The sequence below is a fragment of the Balaenoptera acutorostrata genome, chromosome 1 (genome assembly GCF_949987535.1).
Source record: "Balaenoptera acutorostrata chromosome 1, mBalAcu1.1, whole genome shotgun sequence".
In the NCBI taxonomy this organism is placed as follows: Eukaryota; Metazoa; Chordata; class Mammalia; order Artiodactyla; family Balaenopteridae; genus Balaenoptera; species Balaenoptera acutorostrata.
In genome coordinates this window covers 153776131-153793283 of record NC_080064.1, presented here as the reverse complement: position 1 = coordinate 153793283, position 17153 = coordinate 153776131, and the positions used below count along the sequence as shown (strand labels likewise).

At 44.7% G+C, this 17153-nt stretch overlaps 1 protein-coding gene across 4 annotated transcripts in view; it reads left to right on the top strand.

Moving 5' to 3' along the window:
* HHAT (hedgehog acyltransferase) overlaps positions 1–17153 on the top strand; it is a 364344-nt gene that overhangs the window by 174966 nt on the left and 172225 nt on the right. The window lies entirely within an intron of this gene.

Below are 17153 nucleotides of genomic sequence, written 5' to 3'. Positions count from 1 at the left end.
GACTAAGATAGAAAACCTTCACAGATAGCCCAGAAGCCAAATAGGGTCCTGGAGGAATCCCATTATCAAGTTTGGTGTAAGAGGAAAAGGGAATTTCCATAACAAAAGGTGAACAACAGAAGACTCACCCTTCCCTCCCCCACCCCTCTTTCCCCCTTGGCAACCACAAGTCTGTTGCTTATGAGCCCATTTTAGAAAGAACAGTAACTTGACAAAAGTCCACAATGCATCTGAAGCACACCATTTTGAGACCTGGTAACCAGCCAAGAGGCCCCTGAATCAGCCCAGGTTTGGCATCTGAGCTTCGCTCCCTGATGTCTGATAAGGGAGCTGGACTCCAGGCTCATAGGCTGCCAGACCTTCAAGTTACATTGGGCCTCAATGAAGTGATGGGCCAACCAATGTTTTAGAAGAAGGGGAGGCAAAGAGACTTGTTAAATTATTTATGACGTTAAATAAAGCCCTTGATTGAAAGTGGGAAGAGATGGGAGAGGGTCAGTGATTTCTTTATGTGCTGCTAAATCCTCTGTGACCCTAGTCCATGCCGGTGCAAGCCTGGTGCAGGCACCTCGGGCCGATCTCAGCAGGACCACCACCGTCTCTCAGAACTGGCCTCCCCACCTCCTCCGTTCCCTCACTGGGGCCAGGGTGGGATCTTTGTAGAAGGCGAATCTCTGGCCAGTCATTCCTTTGCTTGAATCTGTTTAATGGCTGCCTAGTGCCCTTAGGATAAACTGCAAACTCTGAGGTGCGAGCTTGTTGAGAGAGGCCGCGTGAAGGCCCAGCTCACCGCTGTGGGTTTGGCACCTCCCGGGTTAGGATTTGCCTGTGCCGCTTCCCAGCTGAGAACCCTTAGGCAAACTATTTACCTTTCTGGGCTTCTGCTGCCTCAACTGTAAAACAGATGATAGTAATAATAGAATCCTTTAGGGTTGTTGTGAGGATTAAATGAGTTCTAACACATGCCAAACACCCAACAAACATTCACTATTATGATGATTGCTACCTAAGGCAACTTCATGTGCCCAAAGCACAGTGAAGGCCAAACAAACCGAAACGGTAGAGTTTGGAGCAGAGAAAGGTTTATTGCAGGGCCATGCAAGGATACAGGTGGCTCATGCCCAAAAAACCCCCCAGCTCCCCGAAGGGGTTCAGCAAAGCATTTTTAAAGGCCAGGTGGACGGGGGTGGGTCGCAGGGTATGTGATCAGCTTGCGCACAATTCTCTGATTGGTTGATGGTGAGGTAACAGGGCCATGTCACAGGGGTTAACATTTTCAATCCTGGGGCTCCAGGAGGCCTGAGAGCTGTGTGCTTATGGTCATCAGGTAGTTAACGTCTTACATTTGGTGGGGTTTTCACATCTGTACAACAACTCAGGAAATGTGCATCAGATACTGTTATCTAGGTACTTCAGAGAGGAGCGAAAGCAGAGGATATGAGGGGAGGGGGCTGTCCCTGGAAGGCCCCATAGGGTCCTGCTTGGTTACATGATTATTTATATTTTGCTCTCATTTTGCCTCTGCCCCTCAGTCGTATCAACTGTCTGCAATACCTTCCCCACCTCCATTCACCTAATGGGACATATTTCCTCTGGTCTCTATTTCTATAAGCCGCTTCCTTTGATTGGAATGTCACCACACACACGCATGCACACACGCACTCTTACACATCTATGTACATCCTCTCCATTCGCCTACTACATCCTCTGGCTAACTCTTCAACCTCCAAAGCTCAGCTCAGTCAAGTCTCCTTTACTCTGATTGGCCTACCCACATGTCATTGTCTGCATCTTCTAGGCTCCCACTTCTCCAGTTCTTGCTTTAATCCTACCACTTATCACACGGTAGAATGACGGCCTATTCACGTGTAGGTCTTTCCTCACTGCTTTTACCCTTGTGAAAGAGGGATTATATCTTGGTCATTTCTGTTACTCACTATCTATGCACTGTGTGCTTGTGATCTTGGAGAGACAGCACAGAGTGGTGGCTTGAAGCAAGATCTTCGTTCCCTGGCCAGCAATTGAACCTGGGTATCCTGGGTGAAAAATCAGGAATGCTAACTGCTAATCCACCAGGGGCTAGGGGCTAGGGGCTAGAGGCAAAGTTGCCCTGGATCTTGCCCCGGCTCTTGCCCCATTTGAAAAATGAATTTCTCGAGGAGGCAAAAAACTGTAAAAACAGGTACAAAGTTTATTATTAGAGACACAGCACAACATGTGGGAGAGCACACAGAGAAACAGTTTGTTTAGTTAAGACAGAGGCAAGGCAGAAATACACGCTGGGAGAGAAAGGGTGTGTGCGTCCTCCCTAATGAGGAGTAGCGCAGTAAAGAGGTAGTTAAATCATTTATATAGGGCGGTTCTTCCCGGTCTTTGTTTACTTTTGGCCAGTTATCTTACTTCTTTTCCCACACCTGGCCTGTCCTAGGACCCTCCCCTATATGTGTGCACATCTTTTTGCCAAGATGGAGTCCAGCGCAGAGGCCTATGGGGAGGTTGACACCACCTATAATAGGGTGGCGCCCCCTCCCTTTTTGACCCCCAAGGAACTTTTCTGCACATTTGTAGTTGGGGAGGTCTCCTTAACCTCAGGAGTGGGCATCTTATCTCCTTACTCCAGCAGAGCTCAGCTCCTCCCATTAACTTTGTCCTTGGAGTGTCCAGGGAAAACAAAGCTCTAATTTTACTCCACTTGACAAACACCAGCTGTTGGATATGCTAAGTTTGAAACTTCTTTTAGACATCCAACTAGAGATGTTTAAAAAACACAGGGAGATGTGTGGGTCTGGAGGATAAGAGAGAGGTCTGGGTCGGAAATAGCAATTTGGGAGTTTTTGTCATACAGATAGCATTTAAAATTTGGATATAGGATGGCGGGACTGCCAAAACAATGAATATATGGGGACGAGAAGGGGACCGAGGACCAGTGAGCCCACGCTCTCTGACCTGACGGGTTGGAGGTCGGCAAAGGCATGTGAGAAGGAGCAGCCAGTGAGTTGTGAGGAAAACCAGGAGAGTGTGGTGTCCGGATGACTAAATGAAGGTCAGGGGAGATATTTATATGCTAGATTACAAACAATATCAATATACTTCATATGTAACAGTTAAGATGAATATGTAATAAATACTTCATATAAATATATCTTTATATAAATACAAATAGATTAGAAAGTATACGTAATGGATTACATCTGGGGGAATAACCAGGAATCAGAACACCTGGGTGTTGGGCTCAGTTCTCCTGTTCTTAGTGTTTTGACTCTAGACAATTTAAATAGCTATTTTGAGCAACATTTTTTTACTCATGGGGAAAGTGGGGATTTTAATCCTGGTCTCACTATCAGAGTTATCGTGAGAATCAGTTGAAATAATTGATACAGATATGGTTTGTTACCACGTACTCCCTCTCTCATATCTATATTCTCTATCCATATACACACATGTATATATGCATGTATACTTATATGTGTATATATGCATTTATGGGATTCCAGATATTTGGTATATTATTAATGTCTCATGAATCACTCAGGTTTATGACCTATTGGTGGGTCATAATCATTTCGGTGGGTTGCAGACAGTGTTTTGAAAAATAGAATAGAAAGCATCACTATGAATTGCTCAGAGTAAAGGTAAGTCAGATTTCTTGAAGCTCTCTGTTTCAGTTATATACCTGTAGTAGTTATCTCTTCCTATGTAACAAATCACCCCAAAACGTAGCAGTTTAAAACAACAAGCATTTATTATTTCTGAGGGTCAGTGGCTGCCCAGCTGGATGGTTTGACTCAGGTTGAAGACAAGCTGTCCTCCAGGGCTGTGGTCATCGGGAGACTTGACTGGGCTGGAGGAACCACTTGCAACCACGCTTGTGCCCATTGGCTGGAGGCTCAGCTCCTGGTCATGTGGGTCTTTCCTTAGGGCTACTCATGACATCGTAGCTGGCTTCCCCCAGGGCACATGATCTGAGAGAGAGAGCAAGAGAGCATCTCCAAGACAGAAGCCATAGTCTTGTTTATAACCTCCTCTCATCACTTCTGCCATGATTCTCTTCTGTTCTGTTAGTCACACAGACCAATCCTGGCACAGTGGGGACTACACAAGGGTGTGACGCCAGGAGGCAAGGGCTGTTGAGGACCACACTGGAGCCTGGCTACCACAGCCTCTCTAGATATTTGTGAATACTGGGTTGAGATATAAACTACATTTCTTCATGTGGGTCATGTGAAAAAAATGTTTAAGAAACACCGCTCTACGATGTCTCATACTGTGTGCTATTGGACAGAGGTGTACATTAGCTGGCAGAAGCCCATTTAAGAAGCTCCGCTCTTTTATACCCATGGTTAATTACCAGTGACTTTCAGATCATGAATATGAACACCAGTGATTTCTACAATGAAACAATACAACTGAAGTCTAAATGGGCTGTGCGGGTCTGTTTATCCTTAAATAAAATGAGCCTGTGCTTGTGTCCTTTCCTAGTCACCCATCTGATTTCTGTAGTGCTGCATCATTTACCCATCTGGTCATCTGCCAACACATCTGCTGTTTGTGGGTTCTCACTTCAAATCTGTGCCCACATTTTATGCCAAGTGTGTGACTTGTTTCATGTATCTTGTGGAATATGATATCTGGGTTTGTCATAGTAATTATACTTTCTGCCTTTTTTTTTTTTTTTTTCCTCTTTGCTTATTGGCCTGTGGGTGTGGTCTGAGTAATGAGCTTGTGGGAAATTTTACCTGTAGATAAAGGAGTTTACCTGTAGATAAAGATGTAGGTTTATAATTAAACTTTTATGTTTTGTGAAGAAGGCTTATTACATACATAACAGTGTGCCCTATTTAAAGGACTCTTATAGAATATTTATAGCTGTGACTTTTAATATAGCTTAATATACCCTGCTGTGAAAAACAAACCTGTTTTAGCTTTCCTAGCCGAGTTTTAAAAAAATTAACGCTAAGTGACTGAAAAAGAACAAATGATCTTTGAAGCACTAATAGACTCTAAGCAGGCTAGGAAGTCTCTAGTTAAACAGTTAAGAGGCCAGTGGAAAGCACAACACTAAGTAAAAACATATGGCCATTGGCTTTTAACTTAAAACTGTGGGAGTTTCACAATGGAGTAGTTTCTTAGGGGTAAAGGGAGTGCTACGAATTAATTGGAAAGCAGCTGTTTTACAAGAAGCCTTGTGGTTTGCTGTTTACTATTTGTGCTTCAGAATGCTCATACTGCTTCTCAGCCCTGCAACCAGAGGTTTTTTTCTGATTGTTGAGATCTTGTCACTGAGGGCTTTTCTCCATCACAAGTTCCAGGGGAGGATCAGAGGAGGACTGTTATTCTCAGCAGGTTCCCAGGGACAGAGGTCCATTTGGTTCTCAAAGAGGAGCTCTCCTAGCAATCTGGGCTTACTATATTTTTTATTTGTGTATTAGTTGCCTCTCTAACCAGTAAACTCTTAGAAGCAGACACTGTCCTCAGCACCTGCCAGTAACTGGCCCAAGGCAGGGACTAGACACATATTTGTTGAAGAGAGGAAGAAAATTCTTTATTCTGTTGAATGGGTTTATGTTTAGAAGAACAAGGTTTGCGGTACAATATGCATATGATGCTACTTTTTCTCAGGGTTTCTATTAAGTGTAGTAAAATTTAATTTTCCTTGAAATATGTGAACTTTAAAATGTTGACGACTATTTACAATATCATTTTTCTTTCTTGAAGTAAGATCTTTATTTTCCTTTGAAGCCTATCTCATTTTCGGTAACATTCAATGGGAGAAGGGCTTAATTTTCATAACGCAGACGTGGCCCACTGACAGTGTGCGTGAGCAGGTCGGGGACTGCTGAGCTAAAGGACTGAAGGTCTCTTGAGGTTCAAAGCTGTGTACATCCCTGGAGGCCAGAGTCCTTGTAGACCAGGCAGCATCATCTGTCAGCTGTATGAGATGCCTTCCTCTCTATCCACGTTACTGAACCAAACTTGGGTACTCTCCCGCCATGCGCAGTAAAGCCAATCTACTGACACTGGGTTGTGGTGAAGGAAAGTGCAGCGTTTATTGTAAGGCGCCAGACAAGGAGTCCTGGAAAGCTAATGCTCGAAAAGGCCAAACTCCGTGATGGGTTTCAGCAAAGCATTTTTAAAGGCAAGGTGAGGGAGGGTATTTCTAGGTCATGTGATCAACTCGTGTCCGATTCTCTGACTGGTTGATGGTTAGGTAACAGGGCGGTGTCACAGGGGTTAACATTATCCATCTTTAGGCTCTAGTAGGCCTGGAGACTATGTGCTCATGGTCATCAAGTAGTTACCTTCCATTTGGTGGGGTTTTTCTGCATCTGTAAAACAACTCAGGAAATGTGCATCAGGTACTGTTATCTAGGTACTTCAGAGAGGAGCGAAAGCAGAGGATATGAGGGAAGGGCTGTCCCTGGAAGGCCCCATAGGGTCCTGCTTGGTTACATCCAGAACACGGGACAAAGGACCACTAATGAGGTTGACATAGGCTTGGCCCACTGACCTGGCTTTGGCGTTATAACTATGAAAAACAAAAGCAAATGTCTGCATGACGGTTTGTGAAAAGTCAAGAGCTTTTGTGTGTATTAGCTCTCTGCCTTGCTGTCTCTTGATTTTTCCTTGCTGGCTGTGCTGGGCTGATCAGTCCCATGCAGTATGTCCTGTCTGGTTTGCGTAAGACCATCTGTGTCATGCTGCTTTAAGCCTCAGGCCTTGCACCGTGATACAGCCCTGCAAAGTTCCATCCTCATCTGTGCCCCTCTACTCCCTGCTCCCCGTTCCCTATACCTGTATCTGCTGGATTGTGATGTGAGTTATTTTCCCTTTGATTTGACAAAGGTTGCTGTGTAACCTCTTCTATTTTTTTCTTCTGAATTTCAATAAAGAAAATTTGATAGAAAGTTACAGAAAGAAAGATAGTCATACTCACTTTGATTAGCTGGAGCCATCTAGGTAAAAGAGATGCCTAAGGAGAGACTAAGAAATTTTGCTAGTAATTAGCATAGGAGAGGCCGCAAAGAACTGGAGACCCATTGTTTTAAAACCCTGGAACTCTGCTTACATCTTGGACAGTCAAGTAGGGAATAAATAGCAAAGGGGCATTCTTATCAAGGCTCCCATATATAATTAGTATGAAGATAAAACTGAAGAGGGAAAGGGTACAAATTAGTGAGAATTGACACTAATATCAAATTTATTTATAAAATTTATTATCAAGTATCATTTTTATATATAATGATATGTATAATATATATATTTCATTTTTTTTGAAATTCCGATTATGATAATGAATCTTTTGTTTCAGTATAAACAAAGAGGAAGAACCTGTGTCCCTCACCCCAGTTAAACATACTTGAGTCTTATTTCTGTCTTTTCAAACCTATTGGCCTTAGATTATTAATAGTGGCAGAACCAAATGTTTGACTGTCCCAAGAAGTGAAACTAGATCATTGATGATCATGTGATGCAGTTTTTCAGACCATAATGAACAGCTTCATCAGGCACATGGCATGAGTGATCACTCATCGTAATGTTGTATCCACAAGAGAAATGCTGTATGGTGGAACAAGATTTTAATCAGATGACTGATTGTAAATATACATGTACAGAGAAGACTTTTCAGCTTTTAAGACTGTGTTAACATTTGCTCTGTGTTAAATTCCTGTGTTTTGGTCACATTTTGGGGATAAGTATTGACTTGTTTAATTGCCTAGTTTCCAATCCCAACCTTCTGAGGCCTGACCTACTTTGTCGAGGTTCCTGAAACACTGAGTGTCTTGGGTCCAGTTTACTTTATAAACAGAAGCTGAGGCCCATGTCTCTATATATCTTTCCTGATGAGGGAATAAAAGGCAAAGATCAGATGTTCTCATTCTCTATTTGGAGATAATTCGGTAGTCAGGTTGTCAAGGGCAACCGGGGCAGAAAGATCAGCAGGGCTGTATCAGCAATTCCATGGGGGTATGTTTTCTCTCCTTTTATCTTGTTGCTTCTGGTTGCCTTCTGGCCATCATCACTGCAAGTGCTGCCTGGGAGAGAGAAGAGTACATCTATCACCATCTCCTATGGCTCTGGAGTCAGCTCTCCTCCTACTCAGAAATGTTTTAGATTCCAGCCCATAGTGATGTTCTGTGGGGGTCCTAGTAACTGGCTTCCAGGGGGAGGAGCCTAAGTACCATGGAATTGACATGCTGCCTAGAAGGCACTTCCCACCCCAGATGGGCCAACTTCTATTTATCCTACAAACCCCAGCGAGAACATTACCTCCTCTGGGAAGCCCTTACTGCATGCCTCGCCTGCTGTTATAATGTAAATACCTGTTTCGTGAGCGGCTGGACACTGTGTTTGCTTTTTGGGGGGTTTTTTGGTTTGTTTGATTTTTTTCAAGACCCTGGCCAACCCATCAGTAGGTGCTTTAATTTTATTAATGTGAGGGGACCCCCTCTTCCATAGCCTACCTCAGCAATTAATATCCCCTATTACTATGTTTCAGATCCCCAAACCCAGTGTATTCTTCTTAAGAATAAAAAAAAATCTGTCCTAGTCCAGAAATTACAAACACAATCTTTTGATAAGCATATCTCATTTGATTTATAATATATGTCACTTTAAAAGCCCTGAAAATTTTTTTTTCCCATCTTGCCCCTAGGTTTTTCTGACCATTTTCTTTTTTTTTTTAGATTCCATATATATATATGTGTTAGCATACGGTATTTGTTTTTCTCTTCCTGACTTAACTCTGTATGACAGTCTCTAGGTCCATCCACCTCACTACAAATAACTCAGTTTCGTTCCTTTTTATGGCTGAGTAATATTCCATTGTATATATGTGCCACATCTTTTTTATCCATTCATCTGTTGATGGACACTTACGTTGCTTCTATGTCCTAAAGCCCTGAATTTTTAATGAGGAGATCTGAGTTCAAGTTGAAGTTGGGTTCCTTATTAACTATATGATTGGAGGCAAATCATTTAACCTTCATTCATGCATTTATTCTTTCATTCACGTATTTATTGAGCCTGTGGGCCAGGCCCTGTTAGGCACCCTGCATTGGCTTCCTTAGCTAGCAAATGGGCATAATATACGAGCCCTAATTTTCCTTACAGTTTGTTAAGAACTGTTTGTGACAGTGCTTTGTAAATGTAAAGCTCCATTGAGACATTATTTATTATTATTTTAATGGACAAGGACTTGTGCATTAGGAATAGAATAGAACAAAGAAGCAGAGTATTGCTTCTTTAGTAGAATTTGTTGTAGCCACCTCAGAAAAGTGTTATGGACATATCAAAGTGCAACATCTGGGGTGGATCAGCCTTAATTCTTTTTTTTGTTTTTTCTTCCTTGCTATCTCTACTTTTTTTTTAAATAAGTATTTAATATAATTAATTATTTGTTTATTTATTTTAGGCTGGGTTCAGTCTTCATTGTGGTGCGCGGGCTTCCTCATTGCGGTGGCTTCTCTTGTTGAGAAGCATGGGCTCTGGGCGCACAGGCTCAGTAGTTGTGGCTCACGGGCTCCAGAGCACAGGCTCAGTAGTAGCAGCACATGGACTTAGTTGCTCCACGGCATGTGGGATCTTCCTAGACCAGGGTTCGAACCCGTGTCCCCTGCATTGGCAGGTGGATTCTTAACCGCTGAGCCACCAGGGAAGTCCCGCTATCTCTACATTTGAAATATAATCCTGAGAACAAGCAGCCCATTGGCTTAGTCTTGGTGTCTTTCCTATCCTCCTCAGGAAGGCAGAAAGAGGAACTGACTATCTCACTAGAACTGGACACAGTGGGTGAGAGGGAGGTCCCCAGAAGGACGTCAGGCCTCCTCCAAAATAAACAGGCAAGCAAACAGAAGCAGCAAATGTCTACCACGTAACTCTTATCCATTTTTCTCTCAACGGATGACTTTGTCTCATACTCTGTTAAAAGGCCTCCCTCTACTAATTCTGCTGGCTTCTGCACCCATCCATCCCTTGGCACAGTGGAAAATTTCCCCCCAGATAAACAAAAAAACCCACCTCATTTGTCTCATCCTTCTGAAGCTACGACCCTCCCTCCTCCCCTTTAGGACCACACTGTATACCCAACATGGGAGTTATTTATACCCACTGTCCCTGTTTCCTCTCCTTGCCATTCACTCTTCACTCTGGCCTGGCTTCCATTTCAGCCACTCACTGAGACTGCACTGGCCCAAGCTGCCAGTGACCTTTCATGTTGGCCAGTATATCTAGTGGATATTTTTACATGAAGAAATGAAAAGCAAGATGAACTTAGATCACCGTGCACAAAAGTTAACTTCAAATAGCTTAGCGACTTAAATATAAGAGCAAAACTTAAAACTTTTAGAAGAAAACATAGGAGAAATATCTTCAAGACTGTGGGTGAAGCAAAGATGTCTTAGCCATGACACTGAAAGCATGATCCATAAAAGAAAAGTTGATAAGTTGGACTTTTAAAAATTTAAGATTTTTGCACTTCAAAAGACAATTTTAAGAAAACAAAAAGAGAATCTACAGACTGCGAGAATATATTTTCAAGTCACACATTGGATAAAGGACCTGTTTCTAGAATGTACACAAGCGTAGGAACTTAGCTTTCTTGTTCACTGTTGTATTCTAAGCATCTATTGCAGTGCATGACATTTGGAAGGGGCTCTATAGATATTTGTGGGATAAATGAATGCATATAAATAGCACTAATGCAGTTTGGAGAAGAGTTTTTAGGAACATAATAAAGACTGAGGAGGAGAGAAAATAATCTCGAACACTTGTAGAAAGCACTTGTACCCACTGCATTTATTCCTTTTTGGCACTGTAGGTATCATCATCTCCATGCCACAGTGAAGGAAACTGAGACATGCAGGGATGATTTATTTTTTTGCCTGAGATCAAATACTATTAAGTGGGAGAGCCAGAGAGCAGACCCTGAATTTCTAATTCCACATAAGGAAACACAGGACGTGGTTTCCACCGTAGTTTAGGAAAGCTCTTCACTCCCGAGCCACTTATGCCTGGCACTGTACCTTCTCTCCTTGTCTTTCTCCAACAGTATGAGATGTCTGGATCTCTAGGCTTTGGGGTTATTTTCTCAGAATTTGCTCCCTGATAATATGATGGCAGACACACTTGTCTGATGCAGTGAAGAGCTGTCATGTGAAAACCTGGCACTAGCTTTCACTATGTTTGTTTCTGAGAATTTGTCCTCCCAGGACTACAATTCTCATTTTCTACCTTCCCGTCAAACTGTATTTCACCAAACATGTTTTGGCTGCCAACTGGGATCTGACCGGCCTAAGTTCACTTTCCCTTTTCCCTGTTTTCCCCACATCACTTTCTGTTCGTGACTGTGCAGGCTCTAATCTCAAATTGATAGGCAGGTTAGATCCAGACTGGGTCAGACTGTGGAAAAGCATAAGAAAGTGAGGGAATGGCATGCTGCAGACGCTATACACGTGACTTTTACAGGTGGCGATGGAGATGGTGTGACCTGATGCCAGTTATTATATGATGTCAACAGGAAGCCTGTTCTAAGTAACAATATTATGTCCTGAGCATTCTCAGAAAATAAAGACACTGATTGAGGCCGAGAGGAGGGCGGTATTGTGACACTTTGAATAAATTAGAACTGGGGTCTAGGGGACCTGGATTGTTAAGCCTCAGCTCTGCTGCTCGTTGTGTAGTTGTGTTTCAAATGATTTCATCTTCCTTATCCTTTCTTTCCTCATCTGTCAAGTGAGGAGGTTAGAGCCGATAAACTTTAAGGTCTTTTTCACTCTTTGAAATTAAGTTAGGTAGCCCAACCAGAACTAATCAGGGCTTCCTGAATCTGGGTGTAAACTTTATTCTCCTAGTGATTTGATTTCGTTTTTACCTCCAGCCCTCTAAGTCAGTCTTCAAACTTCCCAGGTAAGAATGTGAGAGCTAAACTTTGGCAGCCCACTCATGGGATAAACAGGTCTGGAGATGAAAAACTGTGAGGATTGTACATTGAAGAAGGCGAGGCAAGGATTGAGATCTGAATATGGTACCTCACCAAATACTGCCCCGCATGTGTCATGCTAAGTGGCCATAACAACAGTGGTTCCAAACCAGGGGTCCCCAACCCCTGGGCCATGGACCGCTACCGGTCTGTGGCCTGCTAGGAACACGGCCACACAGCAGGAGGTGAGTGGCGGGTGAGCGAGCGAAGCTTCATCTGTATTTACAGCCGCTCCCCATCGCTTGCTTGCATTACCGCCTGAGCTCCGCCTCCTGTCAGATCAGCAGTGGCATTAGATTCTCATAGGAGCGTGAACCCTACTGTGAACTGCGTGTGCAAGGGATCTAGGTTGCGTGCTCCTTGTGAGAATCTAATGCCTGATGATCTGAGGTGGAGCTGAGGCGGTGGTGCTAGCGCTGGGGAGCAGATGAAAATACAGATTATCATTAGCAGAGAGGTGTGACTGCACAGAGACCGTAATAAATCAATTGCTTGCAGACTCGTATCAAAACCCCATCAGTGAGTCGCAAGTGAAAACAAGCTCAGGCCTCCCACTGATTCTGCATTATGGTGAGTTGTATAATTATTTCATTATATATTACAATGTAGTAATAATAGAAATAAAGTGCACAGTAAATGTAATGAGCTTGAATCATCCCGAAACCAACCCCCCACCCCATCCCCGGTCCGTGGAAAAATTGTCTTCCACGAAACCGGTCCCTGGTGCCAAAAAAGGTTGGGGACCACTGTTCTACACCATACCTCACTGATTATATGACATTTGCAGGTTCTGGCCACAGTTCATTGCTTTTTTTTTTTTTTTAAAACTTTAGCCCCAAACCAGCCAAGATCAGCCTGGGAGAGAGGACCAGAACCCCAAAAGGCAGGCAGCCTGGCAGAGCAGACCAGATCCTGGATCTAACTGTGGGCACTGGTCTGAGTTCTGCCACGGACATGCTGTGTTGGCCTGACCCTTCCTTTTCTCAGAGGGGGTTCTCTGTGCTCTGTGAGTAAATGTAAGTGCACACCACTCTGGCAGGTGGTACGAACCTAATTTTGATGCACTGTGAGGCCCCAACAGGAACAGCAGTCAGAATCGTAATAAATAAACCGTCAGGGTTGCAATGGAAGCATTAGCCCAGGCACAGTCTACTAATTTGCTGATGGTTATCAGACACAAGCTACTGCTATGGAAGTGAGGCTTCACACTTAGAGATGCTTCCTGAAAGTGACTGAAACAGGGAGTCGGAAGCCTGAGGCTAGGTGGCAGCTTTAAGTTCATCCATTCTGGTTTTCTATCTGATGGTTCAGTCTCCTCTAAACACCCTTTTAACCCATGCTTGAACTCGTCTTGTGATGGGAAATTCACTGCCTTGTTAGGATATTGCAGCTTGTTCCAAATTTCCCTCTCCTCTATCAAGCTGTTGCTGCTATCAGGTGATGTTCAGACAACAAAAATGTCCATGTCACATATGCACACAGAAGATTTCCCATTTTTATTTTCTTTAAGGAACCAGGAATAATATGCACAGGACCACTGCTTCTTATGTCTCCTCATAAGGATATCTTGGTTTATTGTGAGCTGGTAGCCGTGAGAGATGACTTTCTTAAAAGGTGATCAGAATAATGGTGCTCTAGTTTGGTAGGTATCTTATTTCAGGAGAGAAGCCCCATTTCTATCTGTGGGTATTTATTTTATGTATTTACATATAGTAGTGGATGTGTTAAATAATTACTTTTGAGCATCTGCTATCTGCAGTGTACTATGCTAAGTGCCAGAGCAGGCAGAGGCGTTGGTGCCTTATTACAGCACATCAGTCACACGTTGATTTGTTACCCATCTGGGTTCTTGGACTCTTTAATCAATAGAAATTGATAAGAGGCCAGACGAGAAATTCAGGCAAGGCTTTATTGGGACTCCTGCTGCAGCGCGAGGGGGCGAAAACAAGTAACAAGTTCCCTTGCTCGCTCCCGAGGAGGGGCCAGCTGGTCCCTTACATGGGGTTAGGGTTGGGGCGGATCGGTGGGTTGGGGGGAGGAGTGGCTTGGGTGATCTGTCCATCTCCTTGTGGTGCTCTGTGAGTGTGTGTGAGGAGGGGATCGTGCGCAGTACCCTGCTTTTGCTCCAGGCACCTCAGAAGTATCAGTTGGGTTTTGGCCTTTTTGTATCTTGTTCATAATTTGCCCTAGCTGTGCATGCATGCATTTATTTTTAGTCCCTTATAGTTTCTTTGTATTCTGTTGCTCAAGGAGATGTTTGTCCAGGTACAAGCACTGCGGCAAAGAGTCCCGGGTCCCAGGTCCCAACCTGTCTCAGATTCACCCAACTGATACTTACTGAGAACCTGCTTGGTGGCTGCCTTTGGTTCTTGCCCTTAAGGAGTTTGCAGTTCACCGAGGGAGACAGTGTGTGATATCGGTCACACTGTATTGAATTGTTATTGACTTTGCCACCTCTTTACTAGGCTCTGCTCTCCTTGAAGCGGGGGGTTACGTGCCATGCTTTTAGGGCCGCCGTAGCTACAGGTGAAGCTGGGTGTACACTGGTGTGTATTGGTGTGCCAGTGTGAGATGCTGGTCAGGAGCGGGGCAGGCAGGGCGAGGCTCCGGTGCCCCCAGCCCTCAGCCCCGCACTCAGCTTCAGGGCTCGTCGTGGGACACTGCTCCTCCTGCTTGCCTGCCTATGCCCTCAGCTTGGTGCTCGCCCCTCAGAGTTCCAGCCCTACAGCCGCCTTCTCCAGGGCTCAGGCCCCGCCCGTGCCCTGGGTTAAGTGGCCTCCCTTCCTGGGCTGCATCGTAAGACAACTTACGTCCTTCTTTTTTTTTTTTTTTTTTTATTTTTGCCTTGTTTTGTGTCCTCAATTGGTTTTTCACTTCAGTTACTTTTTTTTTTTTTTTAATTAATTAATTTATTTATTTATTTTTGGCTGTGTTGGGTCTTCGTTTCTGCGCGAGGGCCTTCCCCGGTTGTGGCAAGTGGGGGCCACTCTTCATCGCGCTGCGCAGGCCTCTCACCATCGCGGCCTCTCCCGCTGCGGAGCACAGGCTCCAGACGCGCAGGCTCAGCAATTGTGGCTCACGGGCCCAGCCGCTCCGCGGCACGTGGGATCTTCCCAGGCCAGGGCCCGAACCTGCGTCTCCTGCATTAGCAGGCAGGTTCTCAACCACTGCGCCACCAGGGAAGCCCCGTCCTTCTTTTTAATGTGGCTTGCTTCTCCCGCTGAGTTATTGGGAATGGGGCTGCCATTAAAACAACTCTTAAAAACTGGAGGAAAGGAGACTACTGTTTATTGAGTACTCGTGGTGGACCAAACACTGTGCTAAGCCCCGTATCTCTATTTTCTCACTTAATTCTCATAACCTGCCTACGAGTAAGGGATCTCCATTTTTCCCAGTGGGGAAAAAAAATTCTCTGGAGCCCAGAGAATCGACACAACTTCCAGAGCCTGGCTGACTCTAGGACCCGAGGAGGCAGGTGGCGCCTGCAGAGCCGGTGAGCTAGAGGGAGCGAAGCTGGGGGGCTTGCCCGGAGCAGGGCAGCCACTTTGAGGGAAGCAGAGGGCAGGTGGAGGTGGAAAGGGAGCGCTGATTTAAAATCAACAGCCGTTTTCAATTAGTAATAATGAGGGGCAGTGAGAGCCTGTGCTTTTAGTGGGAGGAGCACGTAATTCGTGGCTGTCAGGGCTCAGTTTGACTCCCAGCTCTGTCCTCTCCTAGCTGTGAGCTCTGTGCCAGTTACTTAGCCTCTGCACTCTAGTTCCGTCACCGATAAATGGGGACGCCAATACCTACCTCGCCGGCAACCATGTACGTGTGTGAGTACTGAAAAGAGTAATTGCCACCTTCTAGATGCTAAATGAATAACAATTTCTATGAATATTATTAGGTTTTTCATTATTGCTTCAGGGTCTTCTTCCCCTACCGCACCTCTACACTGAGGGTCTCTGTGATTGCTTTCATGTCTGTTTCATCCTCTGATTCCTGTAACAGAGTCTGTTGCTGGTATAATTGAAAAGACCGAAATCTTTGTTTTAATCCACACATACTTCTACCGCCCATATTGCTGTTCCGGCAAACGTACAATTGCTATCTGTCATATGAAGGTTTTACTTATGTGGCTTTGCAACGTAGACTTGGTTTTGGTTGAGAGGAGGGATCATTTCTGTTTCGGTTTCTTTTTTTTTTTTAATCTGTGTTAAATATGATTATAGGAATTGACCTTATCCAGGTCAATGTAAAATCAGCTGAAACAAATCAGCTATCCCTGCAGGTATATCTCCCTCTAGAGCTCTGTTCAGAGGCTTATGAGTAAATGGAATTTACGTACAATACCTTGACTCTGAGTTTCCCTGAATTATATAACTATTTCAGGTAAGTGATATAATAAATGAGGTACCTCGTATTTTGGCTCTGTTTCTTTATTCTCACCTACCCTGTGTCTATAATCTATAAACAGATGCTTGAGCGCATGAAAGAACCTCGTCATTTAAAGGTATCCCACAAGGAATCCTACTTAATATCAATAATCACCTGCTATATGTCAGGGACGGTGGGGTGCCAAGTAGGCTGAGGTGTTCCAGGGAAAGGGCTAGGGTGGACCCGGATGCTAGGGACAGTCAGGGCCTGGGCAGTTGGACCCCACTCTAGGGGGAATTTCTGAATCCGCTGCTTACTGTCTGTAGGGACAGAAGTCCCTCCGGCTTTCCCCAGGTTGCTTGCTAACTGGGGAGGCCAGTCCAGTGGGTGGCACATAACCACCACCATCCAGGTGTTAGGAGTAGTGATTATGCCTGGTGGGCAGCACCATCATGACTCGGGCCACCCAGTCTTTTTACTCACGGCCAGACCCAAAGGTGAGAGAAGGACACCGGCTAAGCGGGCAGAGGTTTAGGGGGAACAAGCGTGCTCATTAGGGCAACCAAGGCAGTCCCACTCAAACGGACTGAGCCAGTCTGGTGATGTCAGAGGGAGGCTGTGACTGAAGGGGTCCACTACCGCCCAGGGCCTTCTGGATGCTGGTGTGACGCCCAAGCACGATGCAGGCTCACCAGCGAGTGCGTGGAACTGCCTTCTCCCTTCCCTGCTAGAGCGGACCTGGATATGGGTAGGTTGTTCTCTCCTGCGAAAAGCTCCAGCGACTGTGGGCGGGAGGAGATGGAAGAACAGAGTTGACCTT